Source organism: Triturus cristatus, chromosome 11 (genome assembly GCF_964204655.1).
Source record: "Triturus cristatus chromosome 11, aTriCri1.1, whole genome shotgun sequence".
NCBI classification, from domain to species: domain Eukaryota; kingdom Metazoa; phylum Chordata; class Amphibia; order Caudata; family Salamandridae; genus Triturus; species Triturus cristatus.
Window position 1 is genome coordinate 176,076,526 of NC_140594.1, and position 24,301 is coordinate 176,100,826.

General features: G+C 48.4%; 1 protein-coding gene across 7 annotated transcripts in view; it reads left to right on the forward strand.

Moving 5' to 3' along the window:
- The first annotated feature begins 7,620 nt into the window (after positions 1-7,620).
- CCDC63 (coiled-coil domain containing 63) overlaps positions 7,621-24,301 on the forward strand; it is a 158,599-nt gene continuing 141,918 nt past the window's right edge. For 2 of the 7 annotated variants that reach the window (XM_085634105.1, XM_085634107.1), the window contains exons 1-2: positions 7,621-7,711; positions 14,385-14,455. The gene's annotated coding sequence lies outside the window, so the exon portion shown is untranslated. Of the gene's footprint in view, positions 7,712-7,844; positions 7,906-9,999; positions 10,109-14,384; positions 14,456-18,412; positions 20,074-24,301 lie in introns of those variants that run through there. The other 5 variants (XM_085634102.1, XM_085634103.1, XM_085634106.1 and 2 more) reach the window with 5 other exon arrangements.

A 24,301-nucleotide genomic window follows, 5' to 3' on the forward strand; every position in this document is an offset into this window, starting at 1 on the left:
CAGTGTGTACACGCCAGGGAAGGTAATACTTCGGTAATGACAGGAATGTGTGCAAAGGTAGTTGGGGAGTCCCAGGGATTTCCTGAGCTCAAAAGAGGTGGTGATGGGGGCCACATGCCACCCCACCACCATGCCTTCCTCCTGCTCCTCCAATCCATACGATGCATTGGCTGGCATTTGCTACTGCAGCGGTTCGGTGAGCCAGAGGCGGGGAATACACCATCTAGGTTGCGCTGTGCCCACCTTGTCTTGGAACTGGCAGATGGTGGTGGTACATTGGCACAGGGTGGATGTAGCCTCCCGCCTTCAAGATGTAAATGAGAGCCTTTATGTTCCAGGGCCATCTGGAGAGAGATTAAAGGGTTTCCCACCAGAGCAGGTCCCTGGATAGTGTCTCTTCTGCCATTGACCACTGCAGTGCATTATGGTGGGAGGAGAAAGGGTGCTATTCCCAGAATCCCCTTACAGGAAGGAAACTATCGCTCAGCCTGTTTGACTGGATTTTTGTTTTACTTTGTGGTATGCACAGATATTGATTAGAAGCGAGTTGCTGCCCAACTGTTACTGTAAGCTGGAGCTTCACTCCAGCTTTCTAAATATCACTTAGTCCCTCACCTAAGTGGATTTTGTGGCCCTTGGTGCTTCCAGAACCTGGAGCATTGCAGGTTTCCGTTATACAAGGAACAAATCTGAAGGCCTAGCTGAAGCTCTGTTAACCGGTCTTTCCTACGTGGAATACTCTAGACCAGCCAGGGGAGTCCAGAGGGTATGCAAACTTTGTGGCGCGTTTTTTTGCCGACAAACATTTTGCCACCTGCACTGCAGCACCTAATTAAACAAGGTTGCAATTGGAGGTGGCGAAATGCCCTTGGGCAGGGTGGGGAGGAGAACAGGGATAGGGGGCACCCTCCATAATTTTTAAATTTTTTAAATGGCAATCATCCCTGGGCAAACGCCGGTGTCAAGAGTGTGTTGGTGTTTGCCCTGCAGTGAAAAGTCCGCAAATCAGTCCAGAGACACAGACAGAGGACCTTCAAACCTTCTCTGCCCATCATCAGAGACCGGACAAATACTACCTTCAGAAACTGCATCTGCAGCAAGCATTTCCGCTTTCATGTTGAGTCTAACTGAAACATAAAAAGTCCGCTGCAATGAAAAAAACTAGGCCTGGGCAGAGTTCGAGGAGTTGCGCTACGCGAAGCTCTGCAAAGTGAAAAAAAAACTCTGCTGCACTACGCGAAGCTCGGCAAGCGGCGGAGTGCGATAGAAAAATGCAGTTCGCTGTGATTTTCAGTGCCGGATGCTTGTCCGCACTGTGCAATCATCGCGAACAGCACCATGCACAGCGCAAGCGGGCGCTGCTTTCCTTTCTGCTGCTCGAGTAAATTTTTACTCGGGCAGCAGCTTCCTCAACGCACGGGCAGTTTCTCAATACGAGCGGTTGGGAGCATACGTGACCACTCACAATGAGAACCCTGACCCCCCCTGCATTGAGAAATCTCACCGGGAGGTTTATTTTCCACGCTTGCGCTCGCCAACTTGATGTTGACGATCGCGAGTGATGAAAAAAACTCTGCAAACTCCGCGAGCAAAGCGGAGTTCACCGCCCAGGTTTAAAAAAAACATCTTTCTGTATAAAATGCGAGTATGATGTAAAGAATTTAATTTGTTATGATTCGGTATCCTTTGAGACAAAATCAGATTAGTCTCACAATCGTATGATTCTCACTCAGTTATGCAACACAAACCCTGAAGCCAACCAGCAGAACCTTCATCTTAGTGTCATCAACATGAGCTAGCTATCTTGCATCCATGAATGTGTTGCTGCCACCAATGAAGAGAAAGTTCTAGAACCCTGCTTGTTGGAACTGTACATGCCCCTATCGGTGTGACACCCATCGTGCTAGATACACACCTCTCCAAAACAACAGGAACCTGGTGTGTTTAAGGGTGCAGATCCCTGTTAGCAGGATACACAAAGGCTGCAGAAGCATGTGGTTAATTTGTGAGGGAGATGAATACCTTATCCCTGCCATAGTAGGTGGAATGATACACCAAACAGTCAACAGCATGAGAGAGAATATTCCTCTAGGCAGAGACAAAGCCAACTCTACGTAAATCCTAAAGAATTGGTAAAAGTAGGTCTCACAGACAGATGCACTGTCAAGCTAGACCTAAAAGCAGGTGAAGTGAGTAGAGAATCTGGCTGGCGGGCACCCTCATTCTCTGCATCAAATGTTTGTCATTCTATTCTTCCTACATCCTGCTGCCTTGGTAGAGGTCCAGTTCCGGGCTAAATTGGGAGCCAGCCAGCATGGTCCAGAGCAAGCTGTGTGTGTGTCTGTGGGCTTGTCTCCTTTCCTGTGGGTTAGTTAGACTGTGGTCTTCCCCAGTACTGCCAGGTACTGAGTACCTGCACTTCTTTATTTTGAGAGGGAGAGTGCCTGCACTTCACAGCAGAGATGCAGTACATTTAATTGGAGAGTACCGGCACTTCTGAGAAGCAAGTAGATACTCTGGTATGGGCTACCTGCATTTCTATTTTTCCATTTCAAGCACTGGTCTTCCTCTTTCTATGTTAAGTTGGTTTCAGAGCCAAGACGTTTGGAGATAAAGAAGTACAAACGAGAAAGATCACAGCAGCAGGCCTTTTCCATCTAAGCATCCGGGATCTGCAACAGCATCCCTTGTATCCATCCTCACTGCCCCAACGCTGCTCCAATTTAGGAAATAGCTGAAGACACACCTGTTTAAAGAACCCTACATCACAGCACAGCAACAGTGCACCTCCACTCTCAGAACCCAGATAACCCTCCAATCACTCGACGCCTTAATCTTTGCCTGTGGCCCTACATAGTGCTCTGCTGCTTTTCAGCTAGGTTCGCACTAAAGAAATACCTCATTCATTCGTACATGAAAGCAGCATGTATTTGTGTGTTGATTGGCATGACTCTCCGTAATGAGGGAATTATCAGTGTTTATAACCAGCGTTTTCACCTTCTTTAAGGCTGTCATAACTCAGTCCCCCAAAGGCCAGATCTCAGGAATCTTGCTCAGATTTGCAACACGAATTCTATATCCAACCAGCATGAGCTCCATCTTAGCAGCATCAACAAGAGCCAGCGCTCATGCATCAACGTGTTGTGGGACCCAACCAAGAGAAAGTTACAGAATCCTGCTCATTGGGATTCTGCACTCTCCGTTTGAGTGACGCCCATCATGCTAGACTCGAACCCTTCCGAAACAACGGGAATCTGGTGCTTTTGAGGACGCAGACCCCTGGCAGAAGGACACAAAAACACTGCAGATGTGTGTGGGAAGATGTATGTGATGGATGCCCAGAAATGAGTACCAAAGACTTGTGGCTGAATGGCTTTGTGCAAAGGGGCAGAGTGTTGCCCCGATTACTTACCGGTAAACTTCATTACTCCGAGTATAGTCTTCCTCGCCACATGACTAACACAGTGAGCTTCAGCTCCACATCAGAACCCTCCAAAGCCAAAAGTCAGCATCCCATGCCTCCCATCCCCTCCCAATATGGCTGACCCAGTCACCCATGACCCCTATAAGAGGCGGGCCGGCCCAACCCATCAGCCTGAAACTACCAAGCACAACATGAAGCCGATAGCCAGACAGGGAGGGAGGGATGGGAACTCATGTGGCGAGGAAGACTATACTCGGAGTAATGAAGATTACCGGTAAGTAATCGGGGCATTACCTCCTCGTTAGTCTACCTCGCCACATGACTAACACAGTGAGCACATACCAAAGCCAAACGGCTTCATGGAAACTCACAAGAAACCAACAGACCAGAAGGGAACGCCCACGAACGAGGGCAAAACCCAACAGGCCAGAACGAGCGGAAGGACCACCCAAGAATGAGGCAGTCACGAGCAGGAAGAACCAGCCCGGGACCAAAAGACAACGGGAAGGACAAAAACCCGGCCCCCAGACACGAAGCGCTGTCAGGAACCAGCCGGAAGCAAAGGTCAAAAGGGGACAGAGAAAAGCCACGGACCAGACCGCACGAAGCCAAAGGCCACCGACAACAGGGCCCATAGAGCAAGCCGGACCAAACACACCCGGACCGGCCAACGGACATCCCGAAAGAGGGCAACAAAAAACCCCCCTCAAAAAAAAAAAGGGAAACCGAATGAACAGAGGGCAACCCCACCACAGCGACCCAATAAAGAAAGGCACAGCAGAAAGGGAGACGCCGACTGACAAACACAGCAACCCCGCAAGGGAGAACACCACCCGCGAGAGAGCCAAAACCACAAGAGGGTCGGGGCAGCGGAACCAGACGGAAGCAAACTGGCATGGGCCGCAAGAAAGGAAAAGGGGCGCTGAAGAGAAACAGAAGGGTAAACAAACCCCAGACGCACAAAGGACCCCCCAGAAGGGAGCGCGCCCCAAGGAGAGAACCCAGGCAGGAACAAGGGAACAAAAAGACCCAGGAAGGTGACAGAAACGACACCGAAGAGATACGGCCACCAAGGGAACCAACCAGGCCACCGCAGGAAGCGGAGAACCCACAAGACCACCCACGCACAGAAGGCAGGGAAAGGCAGCGCCACGGACCGAGCCCGCCCCTCACAGGGACCAAGCGAGTCGATGAAGCGAGCACCCAACAAAGGCGAGAAGGACAGAAGGGCAGGGCGAAAACCAGAGCCGACAGGACCCGGAACCCCAAACCCAGGGACAAGAGATGAGGCCCCAAGCCACACCGGAAGCGCACGGGCCCGGAAGCAGAGAACCGGAGGCACCAGCACCCCCAGACAGCCAACAGCACTTACGGAAACAAAAACCCGCAAGTGAAAAAAGACAACAGGGGCAGGCCCAAGCGCAACAGGACAAAAAAAGCCCGGGCCACACAGAAACTTCGCAGCAGAAGGGCCGAAGAGCCAACACCGGAGACCCAAAGGGAGCAAACAGCACCAAAGGGACCCAGAAGAACACCCTCACACAGGCAGCCACAAACAGGGGCGAACCCAGCAAACACCCGGGAGCACAAGGGCCAGCAAGGCAGGGGAAAACCCCAGAGCAACCAAGGAACGGCAAACAGAAGCCAGACTGGAAAATCACCCAGAGTGAAAACCACAGACCCAGCCCAGAACCAAAAAGGTCACGACAACCACAATGGGAAATGGAGAGCAGAACAGCATATGTGCGGTGTCAACCAACAAAACGGCCCACAATGTAACAACGGATGAACGGCAGAGGGGACTCAACAGGATCAGAATCTGCGACCAAGAAGGCGAACACAGGCCCCTGCATGAGACGCAGTAAACAATAGAGCCACCAGCCCCCAAACCCCCCAGCCGTACCAGGGACAGAAGCGGGAAGAGGCCGGGGCAAACCGACCCAAGGAAGGACCAGAGGCATCGAGACCAACTGGAAGGAGAAAAACAGCCAGGCAACAAGACTGCAAGGAACGTCACACGAAAACGCGTGGAAACCGAGTGCAGGGAACCTGCGAAAGGCACTGAAACGTACCAGGTGGAGTACACTCGCCGCCGAAGCGAGCACCCAAAACACCATACGAGGAAGGCCCCAATCAAGTGGAAGAAGAGCATGGGAAGCAGGTAGTGAAAGCCCATTGCCAATGAGCAGTGCTCCAGTACCGTGGCAGTAATCCACTCACCTGAGCGCAAAGCACCATGAGGAAGGGCCACAGAGAGGAAGGAATGGGACACCCAAACACAAACCAGATCAGCTGAAGTCAATCTAGCGATCAATGGAACAATTATAGATGTCACAAAGATTCCCTCACATCCTCTCATAAGAGTACGACAGTTTGCCAACATATGACACATTGACAGCAGTTGCGGGACACAAACCCTTGACCTGCGATAACCCAACAACCACAGGTACAAGACATACCACTGAGCCATAGCTCCAGGGCCATACAGAAAAAACCAGGGGAGCAAGACAAAATCACAACCCCCAGGGGTCAAGGAGAAGCACGGCGAACGCAAGAAGCCGACCGCCGAGACAGGGTGCATGAAGAAGAGGGAGCGGCACAGCCGCAGACCCGCACACGACAGGGAGAGTCCAAGAAGGACCCCAAAACCCACAGCACCCGGAAGACCCAGGCGGGCCTGCCGCCGAAAGCAGACCAGGCCATGCAAACCAGGGTGGAAATGTATGAAAGAACTACGGGTACAGAGCGGACACCGACGGCAAGCTGAAAGCCAACCGAGCCCCGTGCCCCAAACAGACAGAGGGGGCCGAGGGACCCCTCTGAAAAAACAGAGAAGCCCACAGCCGCCCCCACAGAGAGGGGCAGCCAAAAGCCAAAACCCAAATCCCAGAGCCCGCTATAGCAGGGCACCAAGCACAAGGCGGTGGGGGAGGGGGGAGGGCAGGGCAGGGCCGCGACGGCCAGAAGGAGGAGGAACCAGCAAGAGAACCCGATAAAGCAGGGCCACCACCTGGGAACCCCGAACAACCGGGGCAGAGCAGTAGGAGTGGGGAGAGAAAGAAGGCAACACACCGCCAGCTCGCAGGAAGGACGACAGAGAAGCAAAAGACATTCGCCTACAGCCACCACCGCCCGCACCCGAATGGACAGCGGGCGGCGCCAGCGACAGAGACGAAGACAGGCGCCCCAACCTTTAGGCCACGCGGTCAACCTTGCATACAGAACGGAGGGACCGTAGGCCCAAAGCCCGGAAGGGAAGAAGGACAAAGGCCGCAAACCAACCGAAGCCGTGACCCCGCGGCACACCCCACATAAAGAAGAGTTTGAAATTTTGCCAACCAACGACACCTTGACAGCGCTTGCGGGACTCAAACCCACGTCCTGTGAGAGCCTTGAAAACCAGAGGCACAAAAAAACCAAGAGCCACAGCACCCGGTCCAAAACAGCGACCAGTAGAGCACGCCACAGGGACACAACTCGGGAAGTTGCAAAGAGCACAGGCACCCCGAAGGGCACGCCGGCCCCGAGAACAGAAGTGCACAGGCACCCACAGGACCATGACAAACCACCAGGAAGAAAGAAAAAACCAAGTGGACCAGACGAGGAGTAAACCGCGACCACGAGCATGGAAAGCACAGCGAGGAAACACAACATCGAAGGCCACCAGAGGAAAAAAAAGGAACAGCTGGGCCCCACAGGACTCTGTCCAGGAGAAAGAGGAAGGCTCAGCCAGATGGAAGACGAGCGAAGCCAGAGAGACCCGGACCCAGGCCCGTAGCGTGCACTCCGTGGGGCAATACAAGCCAAAACCGAAGCAAACGGAACCGAGCCCGGACCACGTTGAGAAAGAGTCACAGACCCGAATACACCGGGAAGAACCACACGGGCACAGTAACTCCGTTGTACAAGGAGTCCCACAGCAGCCCGGGCAGGCAAACAGCGGAGAAAATAGGAAGCCCCACGTGTAAAACCAAATGACGCCCCATAACAAGGCGTCACAAACACCCACAGAAACGGCACAAGTAGCATAAACCCTGGCAACACATGGATCCGAACATGTAACTTTCAGAACAAGAAACAAATACCCGAAGCACTAGGCCACAGGCACCACAGATCCAAACACGCTCAGGAATAGCGGAACCGCCGCCGTAGGAGAGAAATACGCCCGTGAGATGCCCCGCCCACCGGAGCCGTGGGCGAGGCGAGGACCGGGAAACAAACGCGTCCAGCCGCGTAGCCGAAAGGAGACCACAGCGCCGAGGACGGCACCGCCCCGGACAGCAGAAGGTGAGCCCAACGCCAGCCCCTAGGGGATGGCCCGCGGAGACAGGGACATGGTGGCGCTGCCTCGGCAAACGGGTCGACGGCTGCCCGAGGCAGAGCCCCCCCCCCCCCCGCCCCACATGGTCGTGACGGGGCAGGGGAACACAGGGAACACGCACCAGTGATGCATGAACCAGGGGAGACTACAACCCACCAAGGTACAGTACCGGGTTGAAAGAAATACCAACCGAACACACCAAAGGGAACTACAAGAACCACAGTAACCAATAGGCCACAGCAACTCCCAACGCCCGGGTAAAACTGAAGGGAACGGGAGCGCGTATCAGTGCGAGGCGAGGGGCCAGAAGGGATCAGACACAGCAGAGCCCCAGACCACCCCGCCGCCCCCCTATTGACCCCTGGCTCGCTAAAGCAGAGCCTAACTGGCCCCAGAGAGACCGAGGGAAGGAAGGGGGGAGGTCCAAAAGCCCCCAGAGTCTGCTAGCGCAGGACCACCAGCCAAGGACCCATGCTCCCGCTAAAGCAGGAACCACTTACCTGAAGACGCATCTGGAGAGAAACCATGCGCAGAACAAAAAAAACAGGCTGATGGGTTGGGCCGGCCCGCCTCTTATAGGGGTCATGGGTGACTGGGTCGGCCATATTGGGAGGGGATGGGAGGCATGGGATGCTGACATTTTGGCTTTGGAGGGTTCTGGTGTGGAGCTGAAGCTCACTGTGTTAGTCATGTGGCGAGGAAGACTAACGAGGAGGTAATGCAGTGCTGCAGGCATCCCGCCCGATGTCAGTGCCCAAGGCTATCCCACCTCAGCGAGAGCTGGGAGGCCTGTGAGAGTGCTGGCGGGCCGCTGCGTTCTCAATCTAAACTTACTATGAGGCCACCGTCCGGCGGGTATTGTTCCACATAATACTTCTCCTCTCCCTGGAGAATGCCATTAGTGGCTATGTCCTTAAAGTCCTCTCCATTAGTGGCTATTTCCTTACAGTCCTCTCTCTCTCCCAGAATCTCTTGGTAGGATTTCCGAGGAATAATATTTTAACCAATCCAAGATGGACGCCACAGTATTGAAGCCTTAAATCTTTTTACCGAACTAATATGGACTCCTAGGTAGTTCCTGTTCCATTGGCCAATAAAAGAAGCGAAATTGGTTTATTCCTTGTGTTGCAGTCCTTCATGCAGTCTTGTCATCTTGTTCCAGCACTCCAGATTGAATGTCAAGTCTTTCCTGGTGTTTTGCCACTTTTATCATTCTTCCTTTCTGGGTTGTGCTGCTCCTCCAGTGTTCTCCTGGTTCTTCCATTACTTCTTCTGGAAGGATTGCTTCTTCTCCAGCTGTGTCTCCGAACTCGTGCCCTGCTCAGCATCGGTCAGCCTTCCAGTCCAGGGCTTCTTTGTCCTTTCTGAGGTTTTATGTCTTCTGTTTTTTTCCCTTCATTCTGGGCCGTTTCCAGGAGGCACCTTTTCTTTAGGCGCCCCCTTGTGTCGGCAGTAAAATTGCTACTGAAAGGGGTCGCCCATACCACTGGCAGACTAAGACAGCGAAAACCTGGGCCACTGGACCAAGTCACAATCAGGCGTCAGCTTCTAGACACAGAGACCCCACATATTTTAATTAGCATATTTGCTATAGACTAGTTCCAAATACAGTGAAAGCTGTTGATGCACTTTAAATTTTATACTTGTTGCTGTCCAAGTAACAGATATTTCTCTGCATCTCAACATTATTTGAGCAGAGACATTTAAAAAAATCTGCAGAATTTCACTTATTTGGACTTTTTCACTGTTGTTTTTGCGGATTAATTTGCCCGCAAATATTTTGACATATTTCTACTGATTTTCACATATTTGGACTGCCTCCAGACAGGGTTCTTTAGGACTATACATGGAGTGCAGGCCCCATTAAGTACTCTTTTAGTAAGTCTGCTGCAGGCTTGTGCAGTGACCTGGGTTTTCGAATAATCACATTAAACCCTAGGCTTGACTAATTTCACAACTGCTCAACGCCAGATGCCCTCCTGGGTGAAAGTGCGGTTCACATATCTACTTCACATAAAACACTGTGGTTTGATTTGGCTGCCTGTTGCGCCATTTCACAACCATCCAGCAGCACTGTGCGTTCCATCAGTAAGCAATCAGATGGTTTTCTTAAACGAGGCCCTCGGCCCAATGGGAAGCCTCGGGTCAGTGAGACGTCACTCATGCCCATTGTGACATCACCGGCAGACAGCGCTGTGTGCACGCGGCCCAGGTTGCTTCATAAGTGCAGGCATTTTATTCCGAACGCCCACAGTGCATAGCGACAGGGAGCCCGCATCGGACTCTCACCCAAGCAGGAACTGTACGTCTCGATCCCGCGTCAGTTTCAGGCAAAGGGACGAGCTTGCAGTTCAGCACTGTTGGTAAGTAATGACATTACAAGGGAAAGGGAGAGAGGGAAAGTCCGTATGAGCAGCCACTGGCACAGAGTCCATCCGGGCAAGATGGGCCATCGCGCTAGGCATGTAAAGTCTCGAGCCTGTTACGTTTTGAGGTCATTCGCAGATCTAGTCCATGCCAGATGTTTCGGCTATTCAATTAAGATAAATGTATGTACAACAGCCACAAGATACATGTATGTATAACAGGCAGAGGCCCAAATATGATAACTTTATGTGCAAGGACTATAAAAAATGGCCTAATGGCTAGAGCGGTCGACCTCGAAGCTGGGGAACTGGGGTCGAGGTTAGGCAGGGACGCTCAACATCCTGTGATTCTGGGCAAATAACGTAATCTTCCCGTGCCTAACAAAATGAATGTGTCGCAGTGTAACACAACTAATGCTGGTGTACAGCGCTTTGATACCTTCGGGTCGAGTTCGCGCTGTATAAAAAACAAGCATTGGCATAGCCAATAGGTCTCGCCTTTGGGGTCTTGTAAGTGTTTAGGCAGAGCTATTGGCTTTGTCAGTGTCTTTAAGCTCTGTTGTAGAGCAGCGTGGGTGCTGTGCAACACGTTGAAAAGTTATAATAAAAACGTATTTTAAGCATTTCTGTTACCTTATATATAACCAATAAGATATTTTTTAAACTTTGAACACATTTTTTTAATCATTGTTTTTGTACATGTTTAAATAATTCTTCAAAATAAAGCGTTTTCATAATTTCCTATTTAAAACTTCTGATGTGTTGATGCTTGGTAGTGTTTTTACGAGCTTAAGTGGCATGTAGTGCTTCCCGTCTCGTGCATGGCAAGGTATGGAAGTAAACACGAGCATGTTGGAATGGTAATCTAATTCTTCAGGACCAACACCTATCAGCTTTCCTTGAAGTTTTTGGTCACTGTTTCTTTCCGTACCTCATTATTTTGCACTTGTTACCTCACTGAATACACAAGGGAAACACTTCAGGCAGCATGACCAATTGAAGTGTTAGTGGCATGAAGAAGGAAGGCTAGTCTGGTTGTAGGCTTGTTGCTCCCTTTGTATGTTTGTGTCGTTGCCTTGATTAGCTCATGTCCATAGCTTTCAGAAAACTCATTTTATTCTGTTTTCAGAAAAGCCAGTTCACATTTAATACAAACACAAAACGTATAATGCATGCTAATAAAGCATGAAAACAAAAGATGTTTAGAAATGCATTATTCGCAGACTACAGAAAATAGTTGTATTTCTTCTGTTTGGGACCAGCACCTTCCGCAATAAATCGTTTTTGTTTACTGTAGAAGGGTGATTGTGTTTACGTTAGTTTGCTATGAGAATGTTCAAGACATGCAGGTAATTTTTAGGTCTCGCCTACGCAGCGCGCATGCATTGCATAGGAGGACCTTTAGCCGTCGCTCTGCTCTTTTTGGAAGCACACACTCGTGCTTGTGGCGGCATCCAGCTTGCGGGAGCGAGCAGGGGCGTGCCACAAGCACGAGTGCAGTGCTTCCAAAAAGAGCAGACTGCGCGCGCACGCACGCACCACTCCGACGACACCCAGCTGATCCTCTCCCTCACCAGAGACCCCGACACCGCCAGAACAAGCCTCCACGAAGGGATGAAAGACATCGCCGAATGGATGAAGAACAGCCGCTTGAAACTGAACTCAGACAAAACGGAAGTCCTCATCCTCGGACCATCACCCTCCGCCTGGGATGACTCCTGGTGGCCCCCAGCGCTGGGCACCGCCCCCAAGCCAACAGACCACGCACGCAACCTGGGCTTCATCCTGGACTCCTCCCTCTCGATGACCAGACAAGTCAACGCCGTCTCCTCTTCATGCTTTCACACCCTCCCGATCGAAACCAGGAAGACGGTCACTCAGGCCCTCATCACCAGCCGGCTGGACTACGGAAACACCCTCTACGCCGGAACCACAGCCAAGCTACAGAAAAGACTCCAACGCATCCAGAACGCCTCCGCCCGACTCATCCTGGACATCCCTCGACGCAGCCACATCTCCGGCCACCTGAGGAACCTGCACTGGCTCCCCCTCAACAAGAGGATCACGTTCAGGCTCCTCACCCACGCACACAAGTCTCTCCACAACCTGGGACCCAAATACCTCAACGACCGCATGACCTTCCACACGCCCACCCGCCAGCTACGGTCCGCCAGCCTTGCCCTCGCCGCCGTACCACGCATCCGAAGAGCCACCGCCGGAGGCAGATCCTTCTCCTACCTTGCGGCCAAGACATGGAGCCCCCTCCCCATCCACCTTCGGCTGACCCAGGACCACTTCGCCTTCAGGAGACAACTCAAGACCTGGCTGTTCGAGCAGTATGCGCCTCCCCCATGCGCCTCGAGACCCTTCCGGGTGAGTAGCGCACTATACAAATGTTATGATTGATTGATTGATTGATAGGTCTTGCCTAGGTCAATCGCGGAAACTGTCTATTTCTTTACTTTTGCAGCAATCGCAGCACCCGCGCTTTACTTAGCGCGGGTGCGGCGATTTGCCTGGTGTCTCCCTCTCGCGCTCATGAATACATTCCTTATCTCCTGGATCCGGTTTAGTTCAAGCAGTTTTCGAGTTCCAGTTAGGGAAGGACATTTTACAATACCTTTTCCATGTATGCATGTACAATAGTCCTCGCATTGTTCGTGAAGTTCTGCCCATATAGACCATGTCATTGAATCCTTGTATTGCAGTGAAGCTCTGCAAGACCTGCCCTGCAATTTGCAGTACTGTCCTTTGAGACTAGTACAGCAGCCTGTAGACCTGTCCATTGATGCAGGTCCCTGGAGGCCTGTACAGCAACTTTCAGACAATGTCCTTAAGGCTTGTACTGCAGTCTGCAAAATCATCCCCAGAGGCGTGTATTAGTCTGTTCCTAAAGGCATGTATTGCAGTATTTTTTTTTCTAGCTTTAAGACAGAAAATTGTGAAAATAAACTCTACATTAAACACTCCAATCTAACACTGTGCCATGCCCACTCCAGAACCCTTTTTTCCCTTCAGACTTAGTGTTCTCTAAGCAAGTTTTTCATAACTTGTATTTCGAAGCTTACTCCCGTCTAACCCTCCAACCCAAACTTGCTCCCAGGTCCCCTTTAAAACTTCTTTGCCCCTTGCAAAGCTGAAAAGCACATTCTTAGCCTAATCCTGTCTCAGCAGGAATGCAAATGGAAATGCTTGTGTGACCCAGGACGGGCCTTGCAACATCTGCGAGGCCCTTTCTGCAGCCTGGGTGAGATCCGGTCTTCTTTACATAATGAACGACAAGAAGCTGGGCTAATTTCATTCTTTTATTCTTTCACTCCCCCCTCTCCGGACCAGTACACACATGCAGCCAAAAGTAAAGAAATAGATGTTTTTTACTATTTCTTTACTTTTGTAGCAATCGCGGCACCCGCGATTTACCTTTAACATGGTTAAAGTAAAGCGCGGGTGCCGCGAATGTAGCAAAAGTAAACAAATAGAAACAAGCATTGGCATAGCCAATAGGTCTCGCCTTTGGCTAAACACTTATAAGGTCCCAAAGGCGTGACCTATTGGCTATGCCAATGCTTGTTTAATATTGGGGTGTTATCTTTCATTGTCTGTCTCTCACTAAAAATTGAAAATTAATACGATGTAAGGCATACAACCAGGTTTTCTGATATTTTCTGCTGTGATGTGCACTCAATCTACAGTGTTGAGTTATGCATGTATTGCTTCCCGTCCCGTGCATGGCAAGGAATGGTGCTCTGCTGTGCGGTGTGCAGACGCATCGAAGAAGCGGTCCTTGTGCCCACAGATGCACACTATGGCCCCCTGTGCAGAAGGTGTACCCTCTCTGCCCAGCGGTGACTGCTGGGAGCGCGCACAGTAAATGAATAAAGCGCTCTGCACGCAGTGTGTACAATGCGCGTCACTGGGCAAGCTCAGAAACGGAGTGAGCTTAAAAGCAGCAGCACTGACCTGATATAGGTCACCATGAGGAGGAGCAGGAGGAACGGAGCGAGCAGCAAAGCCCAGCAGGCTTCCATCGATCCAAGCCCGGGCACAGACAACAGGGGTTTAGGGCAGAGTGACGGCTAAAGGTCTCCTATGTAGTGCTGCGTAGGCGAGACCTAAAAAGGAAGAATGTATACATTGGTTATCAATATAATATAGCATGGGCCCTGCTCTCTAGTTGCTATGCTGAGCATCCTTAGAAAGTTGTATAAGAAGTAGTCAGGATTGGAAAAATCCCCTTCGAATAACGTGTTTTCTGTCTTCATCCTTACTCCAGAGGTACTTCTGAGGTGGCGGGTCTGCCGGCGGAAAGTACACCATCTGTGTAGGAAGTGACGTTTATTACAGGTATGTGTTTTTAGAATTACTTAAAGACGCCTATGCATTCAAACCTTGAAAATGTAGAAATTGTGAAATGTGCTACGTCTGCAGAGGGCCAGAGAACACCCTTGAGCCTCGTTCCACTCCAGTCCTGAGCTCACTGTGACACACTTCATATTTCCCCAGACAAATTCACCACTGATCCTTTTTTGGTTCCGGAGTAGGGTGCTACTCGCCTGGAAGTGCTTCAACACCTCACCAGGAGTAGCAAGCGCTATTTAAATGCAAACCTTTTCCCTCTTCTATCCCTCCACTATCCTTCTCAATCCAAATAACAGACTAACATGTCCACCACTCAAATTAATTTCTTCTTTCAATATATGAATTCACCAGTAATCCTTTATGGGTTCCGGAGTTGCGCGCTACTTGCCGAAAAGCGCTTTCAGCGCCTCATCAAGGGTAGTAAGCGCTATATAAAAGCAATTACAGTACAATAAAATACATATGACATTGTGGGTATCTGCAATAGCTACTTTTTAATCTCTTCTCTTGTTCTCGCTGCAGTTAGCTTCATCTGTCCGTCGCAGCCAGCATGGCCTGCACTGCTGTACAGTGGTCTTTAGGTCAGCCCCGTGCTGAAGACGGGATGTCTTTCTTGTCTATCGTAGTTCCCTGCTCTTGCCTGAATGGCTTTTCTCCCTATTGTGTTTGTCCCGCCCCTGAACAATTTCTTTTTTAACCTCTCTTTTGATTGGATTCGTTTTATACCTCCACGCAGTGAACTCGTTTTTCTTTTTTTTTTCAACTGACATTTCTGATGTAGCACTCCATGGGGGTGCATGATGATGTCTTCAACTTTCTGCACTCTCTTTTCTCAATGTTTCTTATTCAAAAAGGCAAAAGGAGTAAGCCAAGAACATTGTCAACGTGAAGCGGAATGCCATTGCCAATGCTTGTTATAAATTACAAGGCAGTACAGCATTTAAAGGGGCAGCGTTCTGGTCCCAGGAATGCCGAGTGGGTTGGGCCGATTCACCCAGGTTTACCAGGATTCCTTTTCCAGTCCTCGGCCTTCCTTTTATGAATCATTTTTCCGGACCTTCTTCTAATCAGGCCCGTTGAAAAGAACCAAGCCGATAACGCCCTCAGTGCACTGATTTCTTAACTAACGGCCTGGATGCAGTGTGTCCATGTTATACACAGTTATCAGGTAACTCTATGTTCATCACAAGGATAAACAAGCATTAAAAATGCAATAGGTCTCGCCTTTGATTAAGTTAAAGCCATTTGCTTTGCTAATGGTATTGTATAGCAAAGCAAATGGCTTTAACTAAATAAAAGGCGAGACCTATTGCATTTTTAATGCTTGTTATATAGGAGATATGCCTGCACTGTAAGAATGTCAAAGGTGCTGTTCCAGTATTTACACAAATAACAATTTAAATACCACTATTTCGTTTTATTTCTCTTATAGCGCAACTCATCCCAAAGCAGGGTGTCGGAGAGCTTTACATCACGTGCACACATTATATATTGACAATAAATCAAATGTGTGTAAATCAATGTACGGGGTGTGTGACGCGCAGTGAGGGTTATAAGGTGTAGGAATCATATGTCCTTTATAATTCACTGTGCTATGTCACACTCAGACCCCTGAACATGTCTCCTCGCGCACAGCTGTTCCAGAATTGGAGGGGGTCAGGCGAGGCAGGAGACAGTGCCAGACTGCCGGGGGTTGGAGACTGCGGCACGGGGTGTGTGTGTGGTGGGGGGGATGACATAAAGAGATCCGAAATGAAACAAGGGAATTCGACAGCTCAGCGGGTAAAGGGGGCAAGGTGATGAAGGTGGGGGGGGTGCAGGGAAGTACAGTGATTCTGATATGAAAAGAGTGGACACAACACCGCTGAGGGGGTGGATATGCAACGGAGAGACTGGCAAACAAACACACAGGCCTGGCAACAACATGTAACCACAGACACGCACACACACACAAACTGTGAATGCTGCCAACACACAGACTCCCACAACGAGAGACTGAAAACATAAGAACAACCCACTCTGTAAGTACTAGTAATTTAGTGACTCCCACATCTGACTGACAACACACAGACTAACAAGCACCCACAGAGCTCTGACAGCAGACAGACTCCGACATATTGAATTCTACTCAAACCTAGAGACCCACACCTGGAACCTTAGTATCCCGTCCCCCACCCCAAAAGGAAATTCCAGTCTGCATGTCTTCTGAGAAGACAACCCACCTAAATTAACTCAAAGGCCCCTCCACAGACCCTGCCCCATCTCACTCACTAACCATCCCTCATACACCCCCCTTCGTGCACCCCCATCTCCGCGTGACCCGCTCTCCTCTGTCATTGTCTCTCTGACACCTTTTTATTGTGAAGCCCACCACGAATGGCCCCCACCACCCCCACTCCACAGATGCATCCGCAGCGCCTGCAATCTCACATTGTACACTCACATATGCCTATGTGCACATGATACATTAAAGGACCAAACAAACATGGCCGATGCATCCATTCAAGTGGCACAAATTGCTTTTGTGGATGCCGTAAAAAAAAGTATTTTCGACTGTCTGTGCTCTGCAGCTGAGAGAAAAAGACCACACATACCTACCCATTTACAAACATATATATATATTTATGTGTCCCAGCCAGTTAAGTCCACACTCCATGGCAAATACAACTGTTCATCTCAAAGCCATGCTGTCAACAGTCTAAAATACAGCATTGCATGCAAAACGTTTTCCTGGAATAGAAGACGCAAGTGATACCTCAGTTCTCAGTACCTCACAAGCTGTCAAAATAATTTCTTAAAAAGATAAAAGAACTGAGTGACGAGTAATCCAGACTGCAGGGGCATGGACAGAGTTTAACAAACCGAAGGACGCCTTCGGAGAACTGACTGCCGGAATCCAGTTCGGGAACTGCGTGAAAGAGGTCGCGATAGCCAGCAGGAGGGAGGGATTGGCTGGAGGCCATCCGGGGTCTACAGTATGTGGCTATGGGAATGCAAGCAATCTGTCTTCCGGACAACCAAGTTTATCACTCGTAATGTGCACATAGCACAGTGCCCAAGAAAAAGAGTACTTGTTACCGCACGCATTTTTGTTTGAAACATATTTTAAAAAAATGGCAGAGAACATTATTTGGGAGTAACAGTTTTTTACTTCACAACCATCCTATACCGAAAGGACACAACAACCATACCATACTCTGGCAAGTTACAGCTCGCGTGGACTTCAAGCTCTTCTCTAAACAAGCTCTCGGCTTTGCCAATGATAAGAAAATAGTGCGTAGCGGCTAATTAGGAGACCCTGTCTCCGGCCGCCAGTAAAAGATGCAATCCCGGTGGGCGGGGCCAAAAGAAGACAGGGTGGTAACCAGGAGGGACTAAAAACCCTCCTGGACAATGAGAACACCCAGTTTTGCATAATTGGTGACGCAAAATGACGCGCACCAATGCAAAACACGGGCGGAGCGGAAAGCGAGCTTCTGGAATCGTATCGATTCCAAGAAGCTCTCGTAGGACGAGAGCAGCGCATGCGCGCTGCTTTCGCCAGCCGAGACCTAAAAACAAAGGACCCAATTTATAATTTGGAGGTCGGGTAGATGCATTGGAACTTTACCATACAACTCCATCAAACATGACAGAGCCATACATCAAAGTTTTCCAAGTTTTTTCTTTTAAAAAACATAACCTCAAAGTGGGATTTTGTTTTTGAAAATAAAAAAAACAATGCCCCCCCTCGCCATGGGATTCATCTCCCATGGCAAGGGGGCATTTTTTGTTTTTTACTGTCCCTTCCCACCAGGGTTTTCCCTGTCCCACTCGGGGTGACAAATGCTAGCTTGATGAAGGGTGTTTCTATATAGCTGGGCCTGAACTGGGGTGCTGAAGTGATCTAAAGAACGATGATGCATTCAACCCAGATCTGTGATTGGGGGTGAGTGTCTGAAAAGTTTCAGCGCTCTGTCCATCATCTCCTTGTGTTTGCTTTACTGTGAGAGGTCTGCCCTGCATAAATACCCAACTTAGCATCTCACTCAATCAGTGCGAAGAAACAAGCTATCCCCCAACCATCCATTAAAATACCTCCCCCTCTGAGCCTATTGGCCTCAAACCTTTTTAACTCCTATCTTTCCTCTTTTTAAATAGTGTCCATTTAATCACCCGGCTTCATCCCTCATAAGTGCATCTCTATCCTGTGCTCGCCCTAATAGCTTGCATTCTCTTCCTTGGTACCTACCTATCAGAGCATGAGATCTTCAACCTGCCCCACCACCCTTAAACCCACCCTGATCCTGGCCTCTGAACTAACTAGCCAATCTCCAGTCTCACCATGAAGCTTCCATTGGACTGCCCGCTCGCCCTGGGAAGATGGTGGCTATTACATCTCCCTCCACTCCACACTCTATGCACTGGATAGCCCTTGTTTCATGGGCCCATAGGTACTAACACATATTCCCATAGACACAGAATGGGTAAAACTCTTTGATGCATGAGGCCCGTAGTCCTGATGGGAGTAAGAATTAGAACAAAGTAAGCTTCCTTGGCTCCGGGGTGCACACTGTGTGACTGAGCATGGGGCGTGCTCAAGACCATCTCCAGCCACGGCTCCAAGCCATGCTCCGGAACTATCTGGGTCATCTGTGAGACTCAAGATATCACTGCCCCATTGGTTTTGCCCTTATGTTCTTGGGAGGGTGACATGCAAAAGGCAGCCATTTTTTGGCGATGAAGTGTGTGCGAGCGCATGTTTGCACAAACGCAATGTCCTGGTACGCATGGGTAAATAAAGTATAGTGCTCCCATGCATGGGAGGGATGCAGGCACGCATTGCACAAATCATTCTCTGCATCTGTTGAGATGCCACGATCTTCCATGCAGCGCTGTGGCACCGTGGACAGTGGATCTACCTCACATCATGTCATTTTGACAAAATGCTATCAGGGGTGAAGCCATGCATCGAAGCCCTTGTGGGGATGCCGAAGGAGGAGCATCATGCTTTCTTTTAATACATGCACTGGCAAAGCCAATAGGTCTGGTCTTGGCAAGATGGTGCAATGGTTACATTTTAAAAAAGATATATGACACAATGAAGAAAAAAAAGAAAACATGCCATTCCACTGAGTAAATGTGGCAGCCACATGCTAGCAATAAAATTTGTAATTGAAAAAGAAATCAAAGAATTAACATTGTATATCCTTTTTACTACAGTTCAGGTGCTTACTAAAAGGTGGGTTTACTTAGAACCGTTCTAAAAATGCTTTACAGCGTTAATGCGCATTATAGGAAAATATAATTGTTATTGGGGCAAAGAAACACGACTATTGTTTTTGAATTGCTGTAACATGAAAGCATAGTTTAAAAACACGAGGATGACTACATTTTTTAAAAACTAATTGAAAGGAATGGAAATAAGAAAGCACTGGCAAATAAAGAATGTGCCTGTCAGCCCTGGGGCTCAAGTGCAGTTCACATGATCAATAAAATGCCTCTGTTCATAGCATAACGATTGTCTCATTTTCCCATGCTGTATGCTGTGGTGGGTGGAAACAAAATGTGAATGACAGCTGAACAGACCAATGGATGAAGAGGGCTGATCAAAGAACCTCTGTGTAAGTATATATGTGAGATTTTTTTATCGCTTTGTTTTTGTTATATGATGGTGGTGAGGCAGCTAAATCTGTCTCCAAACCTAGAAATGAATGGGTCTCCCGTCTCCCTGCATCAATTGCCATAGCTGACACATGGCTGCATGTCGTGCGAAATACACGGCAACATGGTATCCGTGGCCTCCAAGAGACCATTTGATTTTTTTATTCAGAATCTGCAGTGTTGGCTTTAATTTCGCTCGCAGCTGTTTTTGAGTGGATCAGAAGCAAACTGTTGTGATATGAGTCAACACTTGCTGGCTAATCATCCCTTTATGAAGTTACCAAAATAGCTGCTAGTCTTTGAACCGGGGATAAGCATCGCCTCGTCACGTCAGAACTGTTTTTAGGCTAGCATTAGATCTTATTTTAGGAATGTTTCCTAGCCAAAGCTGGGGGCTTTGCCTCATGCCAGCCTGTGGTTGTCAGGGGGCCATTTTAATGCTCTGCCCCAGGAAGATAACCTAGGCCTTAAGCCCGCGGCTGTTGGGCGGGGCTTCCTTGGCCTGCTCTATGGTTTGAAGCGTGGGGTGTGGAATATTATGGGCTATTTGTTAGTCATTAGAACACTGAAATGTTGAGAGCTCCATTGAAGACAATAGAGTGACAATAATGTCTGGAATGGACCTTCCGTTCCAATGTTCATATTGTTTTTTTGTTCCTGTTTAAGATCTTCCCGCCCTTTCTGGGCAGTATGTTCTATTGACATTAAAGCCCCACTGCCTCAGCCTATAGAGGCTATTGTGGGGAGAGAGGGCATTTAACCTCTTCAGTGCCCATGACGAGATAGTCTCGTCATGGAGCACGGTTGCGCTGTGCCCATGACGAGACTATCTCGTCATGAACCCCGCCCGCTAATGTAACGCCTGGCACAGGGCGGGGAAAGGGCGGGGCACTGAAGGGGTTAAGAGTTGGCATAGCTAGAGACAGGTGGCAATAGTGTCTGGTGTGGACTGTCTGATCCAGCATTCCATTGTTTGTCTTTCCATTTCTCCCCATTTAACAACATTTTACCTTTAGTGGGTGGAAAGTTATGATAGCAATATAGCCCTTGTCGCGTGGGCGGTACTGAAAGGCCCTGTGACTAGATGTACCACTCGGTGAGGTTGTTGAAGACTGGTATGTTCCTGATAGGAGGTTAGAATGCTAGAATAATGAAATCATCCAGATACATGAAACATTGCACCTAAACATAATCTAACTTTACATCTTTAAAGAGCTGGGATCCAGAGTTCTTCGAAGGTGAAGTGGTGCAATTCTTTCCTGTCCTGAAGGCTAGAGGGACTATATTTATAGCACTGACTCACAGCAGGCAGAGACATCCTAAAATGCTCCCTCTTAGACATGGGCAGGACTTTCTGTCCTATTGGTGTGAACTCTATAACTAAGCCCCCCCCCCCCCCCACCCCCCCACCAGGTTTCTCTCTTTTACTGATCTTTTGATTGGTATATATATATATATATATATATATATGTGTATATATATATTTGTGTGTATATATATATATATATTTATTGCCGCGTCGAGACTGCAGGAATCCTCCTTACGTTAACGAACATCGGACACGGACCTCAAGTAAGTGCTAATTTAATTTGTATATATATATATATATATATATTCAGACAGTAAACAATCCGTTAATCTGTCTATATATATTTTTTTAGAAACATTAAAAACAAAAATGATGCTTTCTTTAGCTGCCTTGTTTGATGACGTCTGCTTGGGTTTGAGACCTATTGTGACATCAGTCTCCTGATGGCGCCTTCAAGCAGCTGCAGGTGTGCTCATGTGCTTGTGCTAATGCTTTCAGGTTAGGTGTTGTTTTATTTTATTGCTTTTTACTATTTGAGCGAGCGTACATGTCAGTTAAATAAATGTGGAAATATACTAGGCATACCTGTGGATAAGAAAAAATGAATATGAATAGAGGTAGAAACCTAAAAAAGTATCATAAAATGACAGCATCAATTACAATCTAGCATTTAGGTTTAGAGAGAAATGCAACCAGTGCACAGAGTTAAAGATGGACTAAATGAAATACTAGATAATCTGGCCATCGGACAAACTGAGGTCTTATGCCATAACATATATTTGTAAAGTGCATATTAACCCGACAGCATCTTGTAGCTGGATAACAGATGTTTTTATTGTTACCCAACTAATGGTACTCATTATTATCGACCTCAGAAGGACGAAAGGCTGAGTGGACCGGCTGGGATTTGAACCTCTGACCATGAGGTCAAACACCGGCTCCTATAGTGGACGCATTAGTCCACTAAGCCTCCTATAAATACACATTATAAGTACAAATATACATGTTACCTTATTACTTGGGGCCGCATCCCAGTCCATCATTTTTTTGCCCACCCTGCCACCTCAGACAGCAACCTGCCATATGCAAATCAGCCTCGGTTCTGCTCCAATAGGAATAGTCCATTCTGAACGGTCAGGCCAGGCCCTTCTGAATGGGAACACAAGCAACCCCAGACTGGAGGTTCATTCATGCATGCTACCCTCACTTTTGTGTTTACCCCAGGAAATGAAGCGAGCAAACTTTGATGCAAGAACACGAAGAGCGCATGGTAACATTATTAAAAATAAAATTCAAATAAACGTTAAATGATTAAAACAACAGCAAATCTTGACTAAAGTAGACTCCCAGCTTCCAGAAGTAGTGGAGTAACACTCTGATGTGACCAATGTGCGCCTCCCATCGATTGAAGGGACCTGTGGGAGTGTTTCCCTTGTGATGCACTTGCCCACTGAACCACTTACAGCTTCTTTGAGCCGCCCCACGCACAGCAAAGCTTTGGAAACAGTTGCATTTTGGAGTCAAGTTCTAGCCCATCTTACCAGGTGTAACATTTAGTATGCTGTGAGTGACAGCTCACCCTGCCCTCCAAATGCGTGAGTCTCACTCTCAATGAGTGAGGCTTGAGGTCTCTGTACAACAGACAAACCAGCCAAAGGTATGTTTCCTACTGTGCATCGGATGAAAACCCCTTTGTCCCAATTCCAGCTGACTGAAAAAAACCACAATGAGCAGGCCTCAATAACTCGAGTTAGAAAAGAATTGAAGACCAGTCATGGCCAATGACTATGTCCTAGTCAAGGCCATTTCACCGCAGTAACTCTCCAAAACCCTACGTGGTTTGCAAACCCCTCCCTTCACACATCAATAAAAATGTGCTTATAAAATATAGTACGACTGGTGATTTTTAGCTAAGCATTAAGAGAGATACGCCCCTTTTTAGGACATAATGGAGAAAAACATTAAAGGAATACCTATTTTAAGTAATGCATTGTTCTTAAATGGCTACAAGTAACATTGGGATTTTCCACTTTGTAGCACTGTAATTAACAGGCCTGGGTATTGCTCAGTTTAATGGTATTCAGTATAGACCTTGGAAGGATAAAGGAGTGTGTTGGCCCTGTCAGGCTTTGCACTAGTTTCCTGGTATCCCAAATCACGATGTCAGCAGCGAGCCCTTAAGTCAATGACACATCATTCCAGAAGTCAATGACACATCATTCCAGCAAGATAGTTTCAAAAGAAATAGAAAATCACATAACTGAATTGGCTGGAGTTTAGAGCTAAAATTAAGGAAAGATTAGAAACGGCCTTTTAGTGAGATGCACCACGGGGGAAGTGCATGGGCTGTTTAGTAAAAGCCTTGCATTGATACCAGATGTTGGTATATTGCAGGTTAAAATCAGCAAAATGTGGCAAAAACAGCACTTACGGAGGACCGTACAAATATTTGTCTGGACATTTTAGAACAGGCCGCTGCTTGTGAAAGGCAGGTAGGGTTGGGGTGGCATGCGTTACCAGGAATGAGGACGGTTCCAGCCAGATTGGGCCCCAGTGAAATATGCTGAATTTGTCCCGGTGTAATTTGCATACAGTGCCCACGTGTCTTCTTTCTTTTGGAGCAGCAGCCTGCAGGGGGTGAGGGCAGTTTCTTACTTTCACGTTCAGCTGGGCCCAAAACAAAGGCCTGTCTCAAAGGGCCCCCGCCACCTTTTGTTGTAGTCTCATCCTTACTGAGAGTGATCTGGAGCCTTTTACCTATATGCCAATGCTATGGGGGGAATCAAAGGCCCTCCGCTTGTTACCCTTCACAAATGCTTGAGAGGAACTAGGATGGAAGCAGATTTTTGAATTTGTCCAGCACTGCATGTAAGAGATAC